Raw genomic sequence first — 8,442 nt, forward strand, 5'->3', positions numbered from 1 at the left:
CAGTTTTAGAAGCTTATCATCAAACTTTACCAAATTGCAGACTACTTCCCATCATTGGAATTGGACACATGTTGGCTAGTCATCATCATTTAATATCCACTTTTCCATGCTGATGCATCCATAATATTACAGTATATACAGATAGCAAATTCTGCAAATTTGCAAAGATGATGGAAAATTTCCTTAATTGTTCCAGAAGTAATGTTTCCAATAGCTGCATCCACCTTACACACTATAGGTGTAGTTTAATATTCAATCTTTTAAAAAATCAATACACTTTTGAGATATCCAACAATTTATCATTTCAAAATGTAAAACATTTATGTTCTATTTTAAATTCCAAAAGCCATAAATGTTACAAAATTGGAAATTAACCTACCAGAATTACAGGTATAACTGGTCATGTAACAGGACTTTTTTACTATTTGAACAAATATATTAGAAAGTAGAATAGGGATTTAGAATATATTTAAAATCATGTAAGTACATACCTACACACACACTGAATTCAGTTATATGTGCAGGTTATGTTTTATGATACTGACAATCCTAGCATTAATTCTCTTAATTCTCTTTTGAAAGGGTCTGGCAATAATTCCTTTTCTAAATTATAATCTAAAACATTTTTTTAAAAACCTTTTAAACATTCCCTTATATCTCACAAATCAAATAATCATTGAGCCCTTTTTCTCTCCTTCTTATTAAGTTATGAGATACATTTTGCAATTGTTTAATTGTATTTAAATCTTCAATGTGTGGTACAATGGCAAAATTGGTTGAGAGTTGAACAAAATACTTTCTAGTATTTAGTTATGTCTGTCACTCTATGCATTGGTTTTCAGTTATTTTTTAGTGAGTTGATTTTCATACAAACTACTGAAATAAAACTGGAACAGGAGTTTGGCAGCTCGCCTAAATGCACAATACACTGGTATGAATAGCATTTGAATCAAATTTAGACGTGCATTAACCTTGCATTTATTTTACATTTTAGATAAGAGATTGGAATTTAGAAATAAAATATCAAATTACATAGTCATATTTGTTTTCGAAGATTTAATTTGAAATTTAAACAATTATAGCTAATTTTTATTAAATAATTATTTGCTCAAATTAAACTTTGCAGTAAATTTTGATGATTTGGGATCTAACTGCAATTACTTCAAATAATTTGTCAAGTTAATCTGCAATAGATATACTACACAATAATAACTTCTACTATAAATAGTTAAATATACTATCAAACATATACATCATATAAATTGAGCATTTCTAACAGTCTTTTAATGAAAAGTATATTAAAAATATTGTTGCATAAATTTAAAAAAGAATTAGAAAGACATTTTGTATCAGAGACAAAACTGAAAAAAAAATTTTATAATAGGCTATATTTTCAAATAAAGGAGTAAAAGAATATGCATTTTAAATTTATACATATTGTTATAGATCTTTTCATAAATTTCATATATTGTAGAAACATTTAGATCTGTTATGTAAATCTATGATTAGTTGTCTATTAGAGTTGAAAACATGGCTAAATTTTCATTTGTTTAGCAAAGTAAATACAAATGATTTCATACCTTTAGATTTTTGTTCTAAAAATATGCCTCAATTTATGTTAAAACAGTCTTCTCTTCTTGGTTACTAATCAATTGGCTTTAAATTAATCCATCAGAAGGAACCAGATATAAGCCTAAGGTCAGCTGAAACATGGTGCAAACAAATTAAAGGAACAATGATGCTATGTTTAAAGAAAATAACTTACATTAATATTCATCAGAATGTTTCAGATCTAATACAGTTATAATCATAAAGATATACATTTATATTTCTTTTTATTTCATTTTTTAAAAACATTGCAGCATTAGATGCTTCCAGAAAAAAAAATCTAGATGTATGGTAAAAGCCTTTTGAAGCACAGTGATATAAACAAATCAAAGAATTATAAACCTATTCTTAATATTGATAAAGTCATTTTCATTATGAAGTTTTATGTTTACTGAAGAAAATAAGTGGATATTAAGGATATTATGACATCTGGTTTACTGGCAATAAGACTGTAATCCTGTCCTGTTCTCTATGTAATTTGGAATATACCTGTAGACAAATATATATAATCACTCTTCAGATTGACTAAGGAGAATAACTACTAGTGTATACTATGTAGTCCCAGTGAAGAGACTAAGCAGTTGCTCAAACAATCACTAAAGCCAACTCAAATCATTAAGAGGCTTCTACATAGACACAGAAGCCACCAAGGGAGCATGTACATTATTTCTTGATCTGTTAGAGTTAGCAACAAAATCTTTCTCAAAATTCAACTAGTAAAAAAAAAAAAAAATTAATTATGTCTTGCTAAGAGGACAAACAATTTGATTTTATAATCTATAAATTACAGAAATAGATCCTATAAAGTACAAAATTCTGGTGGTATTCAAATTAATACTAGGAGTATATTTCATACAACACAGGTTATACAAGCTAGAAGAAATAGAAATTTTCACTATATGAATAGAAGTAAAAAATAATAATAAAAAAACCCATTAGAATTGTGAGAACTATGATTTATATAAGAGACAACATTGGTAAATCTTTTATTTGTATGATGTTAAGTAAAGATTGTAAAAAAAAATATTTAGTATGAAACTAATGGTCACCATTATCTAAAAAATATATGATCAACATCATTTTGCTAAGCAGGTAACTAAGATAATCATGTTAAATGCAGATGTGAAATAAAAAGCTATCAATCAGGAAGATTATCATAATATATTTGCTATTGGGCTGATTACTGATAAAAAATATTTGATTTAAGAACTAGATTGTACTATGAGGAATGGGGAAAAAATTAGCCTAATACCTCTAAAACAAACTTAAGGCATTTTTCAATGTGTCACCAATTTAAATTTATTTTCCAGTCAATACATCTCTTTCGACTGAAGTTTTACCAGAATGTAAATATACTTCTTTTTTATGTCTTGAATCCCAAAATAATCATTTTGTTAAAAAAAAAAAAATACATGACATCAGCAGAGATCCCTGTTTTGTTACCAAAAGGAAAACCTTTCTTTCATCCATTATGAATACAATATAAAATCCGAAGGCTAGAAATGTACTCTCAATGAACCATACAAATTGTCCATAATCATCAGTTGTTAAAAGCTCAAATTTGTTATACATGTGCATATGACACACTCTCCACATAATATATGCAATTATTAATATTACTGATTACATAAATTAATTTCTTCATTCACAATGAGCATTAAACTGTCAATTGTGAAGCTGTTATATATTGTTAGAAATTTATGCTAGTAACAGACCTCTTATTCTTTAGTATATTTAACCTTCAGCTTTCACACCTAATCTCTTCTACAGCAACATTTAGTTGCAATTCAGTGACAGGCTTCATAAGGTGAACCAAGTGTTGGCACACAGACCCTCTCAAGAATCTGGTCCTGAAACTTTCTAATAGCTTTATTCTTTACCAAAGACTTCTGAAGATAGTTCATTATGAATATGGAACAACTGGTTCTACAACTGAGCGGTGTGAGACAAAAACTCAAATTGCATCCTATCAATTATATTTTGTACCTGTGTCACAACCAACCTCTTACCATTTTTATTACTTAATTAAAAAAAAAATTATAACATCATTTTGTTTTGTTTTAATAACAAATGACAGAGATATTCCTATATCAGTCCAACTCAATTTAAATGTGTTAAGAATATAAGAAAACATGAGGTACAGACACTTAATTATTCTATGCATATCATTTAATTTATTGTTTTCTGATGTACATTAAAAGTCAGGAGTTTAATATATATTAATTGTAAACTAAAATTTCATAAAACATTTTAATAGAAATATTATCATTAATGGATCACTAACCAGATTCAAGTAATATCATACAGTATTGAATATAGTACTTTGTACAGGAGTGAGTTGCCCAAATGAGCACAATTTTGTAATAAAAATATAATTTTAGTTTTAGCAAAAGAACTAATGCCTTTTTTAAGGAACAAAATGAAGACAGCAATGTTTATAATTCTAAGTTTTTGGTAATCACTTTACCAACTACATCTTTTGTTGCTTTATGGTTTACTATAAAGAAAATTTAAATAAAAACAACAAGAGGTAATGTAATATGTGGCAAGTATGTTACTAAGAGAAAGTTTATTTTATAAAATATTGCTTTATAAAGAATACTGCTTTGTTTATATACATGTGTATACACATATATCTATTTATTTTATCGACCATATATGCTCAATGTATATGTTTTGTTTGTTCAGTGGTTTGCTGCAGTACAGCACTTGGGGGATGACTCTCTCATCCCCAGTTCAATTCAGGCACGTGATGTTGATAAGCCACAAAAATGGTGAAATACCAGTATCCTTCACTCCTGAATTTGATCAGAGGCAAGTTGTCTCACCTGTCTGATTTCCAGGAGTTTTAATACCAATCCTCCCCCAAGCACTATAGCACACCGAAATGGCAAACAAACAAAACACATACATGGAGCATATGCAGTCAATAATGTTCACAACACTAACGCTGCTTTCAATTTGTTATTGAGTATGTATATATATATATATATATATAACAGTTGATATTGAAAACTGACATCCACCTGACAATTAACTAATTGAAATCAATACTTGATGGTTAAAATATTAAGACTGTAATTACTTTTGCTTTAACTAATAAAAGAAGCCAGTTTAAAATATCTGAATCTCAAAAGTTTATACAATAAACAGGAACTCATTGTAGTCAAGAGACCAAAAGAGAACTTCTATGTGACATTCAAGAGATATTGTCTTCAAATTAAACCTTTCCATCTCAAAAGAAATCATACAGTCCTAATTTCCTCTAAACTGATGGTAGATGGTTAATGCTTGGAACATTTTTGAAAAATACTGTTTATTAGAACCAAACTGGGGTTAAACAATGACAACAAAAATATATCAACAAAAAGGATATATTACTGTTGAAGATCCTGTACAGAAGATATTTGACATATAGGAAAATATGCTAATTCACATTTCCACATTTTCTTATATTTCCAATATATTATTAAAATAATATCTAAATATGATTTCTTGTGTTGTGAATTATTACAGTGGTAGAGGATAAAAAATGGCTATTTCTTTCATTCAAGTTCTCTAACTATTTTTAAGAAAAAAAATCATTCTAGAAATCAGTTTGAAGACTCAGTTATCAAGAACTAACAACTGAATTATGGTGTTCATAACAATGCAATTTAAAACAAAAACAATTTGTGTTTATAATTTATTAATCAACATGAATTAAGTAGGGAAAAATTCTAACATGAAATTATCATTCTTTTATGTACAATGCATATTTTAGAAAAACAAATTTGCAAGGAATAATTTGATGTATTATATATTTTATTTAGTTTTAGTAAGAGCCATTCTACTTTGTCTGCACCTTATATCATAACTCATGCCCAAGCAATAGAGGTAGAGTGGTTGGAACTATGCAAACACTAAATTTTTAACAACATGCCAATTGTCATAACAATAATGTAGATTAATAGAAAAAGTAAACAACAAAGCATTAAGATATCTAAAACCATGATCAATTTAGGATTTATCTAAAGACAGTATATCTATTCTTCACTTATTGAAAAAATAAAAATTCTATTAATTATAAAAAAAAGAGATTATTTATTTTAATATTATTGAAGGCTCTCAAAATTGGTATATGGTGAAATCTTCCTTCAAATAAATTTTCATGAGAGAGAGAGAGAGAGAGAGAGAGAGAGAGAGAGAGAAGCCTACACTGAGAAAAGTCTTAGATTAGCAAGTATGATAAAACAATGGACATCTTAAGAACAATGCTTTTATACATAGATAAACAGAAATTTTAGATCAAAAATTCAAAAGTCAACATTCACCTAATTATAAGAAAATGTCATGAATATGTAAAGGGAAAATTTCTATCCAAACCTTTAAATCCCTTTATTTCAATTTATTTGGCTATATTAACAGTTTTAACTCAAAATATTTTAAATGCAACTGCTGAAAATGTGCTTCATGTTTGCAATGGATAAAAAGAAAAAGTAAATGATCATCTAGGAAAATAGCATATCTATAATGTAATGAGAAAATGATAGATAACAAAGTCCTTGAAACTCCAAAACAACACTTACAGTATTTTGGATGCAATAATGCTATTTTGTAAAATAGAACATTTTTAAAGAAGCAACCCCTCTTTAATATTTCATCAATATTTGTTTAGCTTGCCAAACAATGTTCAATCAAATGTAATTGATTAATGTATAAGGCATTCCATTTATTCAGCTATTGTAAATTACCAGTATTTGAGTTTTATATAGTTATAATATCTTCATATAAATTATCCATCAAAAAAATTCATAGAGAACCTTTGATATCTGACAAAAGCTTCCATAACTAAACAATAATTCTATTGATTGAGAAAAATTCCAATGTTCACATCATTATTATATACATCTTATTTCTTATGCACAAACTGTTTAGCAATAAGATTTTAGAAGTCCAAATGACAAGCCATTAAACAGGATTTTTCTAGCCCTAATTATTTAACAGATTTTAAAATTTTATTAATATTTATTTTTTTTTATAGAGAATTCCAGTTATGAATTCTGTTTACTCTTTAAATTAACAAAAGAATTCAGTATATGGACTAGTAGCAACAGCTACCAAACTACTCATTTGTTTTAAAGATAGTTTTGGTGATCAACTAGTCAATTATTCTAATTCTACTTTTAGATAGTTTCAGTGCATGAACTGTGAAGTAGAGGTATTTGATCAATGTGAACACAACCTAAGTATACATGATGCTAGTTTAATTTTACCCCTAATCTGATACAGAGACCTATTGTTCAGAATTCAAAACATATAGTAAGTCTGAATACTGCAAAGTAATTCATCTGGATGTGCTACCAGGTCAGGTAACAATACAGCACACACCCTAAAAGTTAAAATGAGTACTTTTATAAAATTATCCTCCAGACCCTTTGCTTTTCTTCCTACATTTTAAATATGCAGCCAAATTCTTGAAGATTCACAATGATTATGAAGAAAGTTTAATTTTTTTTAAGCTGAAGAACCATAAGCTTGTGCTTCTTCCTTGTATTGTGCCCTGGGGAAAACAATGTAAAATTAATTCTATATTATATATGACAATTTAATGCTGGCATCTGATTTTTACATTGGAGCCAGTTTGAATCAAAATATTTTAAAAGTTGATCATGATATTTTTTGAAATGATAAAAGGAGGAAACAATGATAAATAGAAAATATAGGGATATTAATTTTTGAAAATATACATATACTTGCTTTTAGTTACAGAGAAGCCACTAAATTATGATAACTATTACCACCACCAAAAATGATCACACCCAGTCAAATATGCACAATTTCATATTTGAATAATAATCCTGAAAGCAATTCAACCATGCCATTATCATTTTATAAATCAATTAGAATAATCATCTTTATTTTCTAGCAAACCAAACAAAGAATACAACTAACATATAGTAAGGGAGTATATGCTCATTTTTCTCAAATAATAGATAAATGAATACAATTAATAATCTCAGATTTAATGGTGAACAATATATTCATATAGATATACATCAATATGCATACACAGGTAATTTTATTTGAGTTTAAATCTCAGTTAGCTAAATTTTTTTCCTTTCATTTGTTTGTCAAAAAGTAAAAGTGATATATATTTACATTCAAAATAATTTATCTGAAATATTTTTTATTTTTATATATTTGAGAAAAGTTTACATCATCAGAGCCTTCCATAGTAGTGTATTCTCAGTCTTGTGATATATATGAAAGAAACAGTATTTACTATAACATTTCTAAAGAAGTTAATGATTCTTATAGAGAGAAGACATGCCAATGTTGTTTTTAGCAGAAGATAATGAAAAAGAAACCATTAACATTTCTTTAAAAGAAAACAGTGGGTATTTGCAGCAGTAGAAGCAACCCTAAACTTAGAAATTTTGTCAGCTATATAAGTATTAAGTGTTACCGAACGGTCTAATCCAAGAGACCAATGAAAGTAGTAAGATCCTGTTCCTGGAGGACCACCCATATGTTTCAAAAACTCCTGTAGGTAATATAGATGCAACAAAATATTTTTATAAAAATGTTAACAAAAATTTTCATAAAGTGAAAATCTAACAAAAATCCACAGGAAAGAAAAACCTGAGGTAAATCTGGATAGAATGGAATCTTATAAAATTAGGTTAAATAAAAAAAATATCAAAGTATAAATAACAATACATTTCCAATATGCACCTGGTTTGATACTGGCTGAAAGAAAAGTTTTAAATAGTTATAAATAAAATTTATGAAAAATGTATTTTTAAAATAACAATTACAACATGATATTCATTTGAAACCAATCTGTGAGAT

General features: G+C 27.4%; 1 long non-coding RNA gene across 1 annotated transcript; it reads right to left on the reverse strand.

Annotated features, from left to right (window-relative positions):
- Window positions 1-383: 383 nt before the first annotated feature.
- LOC118761552 lies at window positions 384-8,131 on the reverse strand. The gene is made up of 3 exons (XR_004997466.1): window positions 8,057-8,131; window positions 1,581-1,703; window positions 384-421 (listed from the first exon to the last, which is right to left on the reverse strand). It is a non-coding gene; the product is annotated as an uncharacterized LOC118761552 (long non-coding RNA).
- Between the last annotated feature and the right edge of the window lie 311 nt (window positions 8,132-8,442).

Source organism: Octopus sinensis, unplaced genomic scaffold (assembly GCF_006345805.1).
Source record: "Octopus sinensis unplaced genomic scaffold, ASM634580v1 Contig15066, whole genome shotgun sequence".
NCBI classification, from domain to species: domain Eukaryota; kingdom Metazoa; phylum Mollusca; class Cephalopoda; order Octopoda; family Octopodidae; genus Octopus; species Octopus sinensis.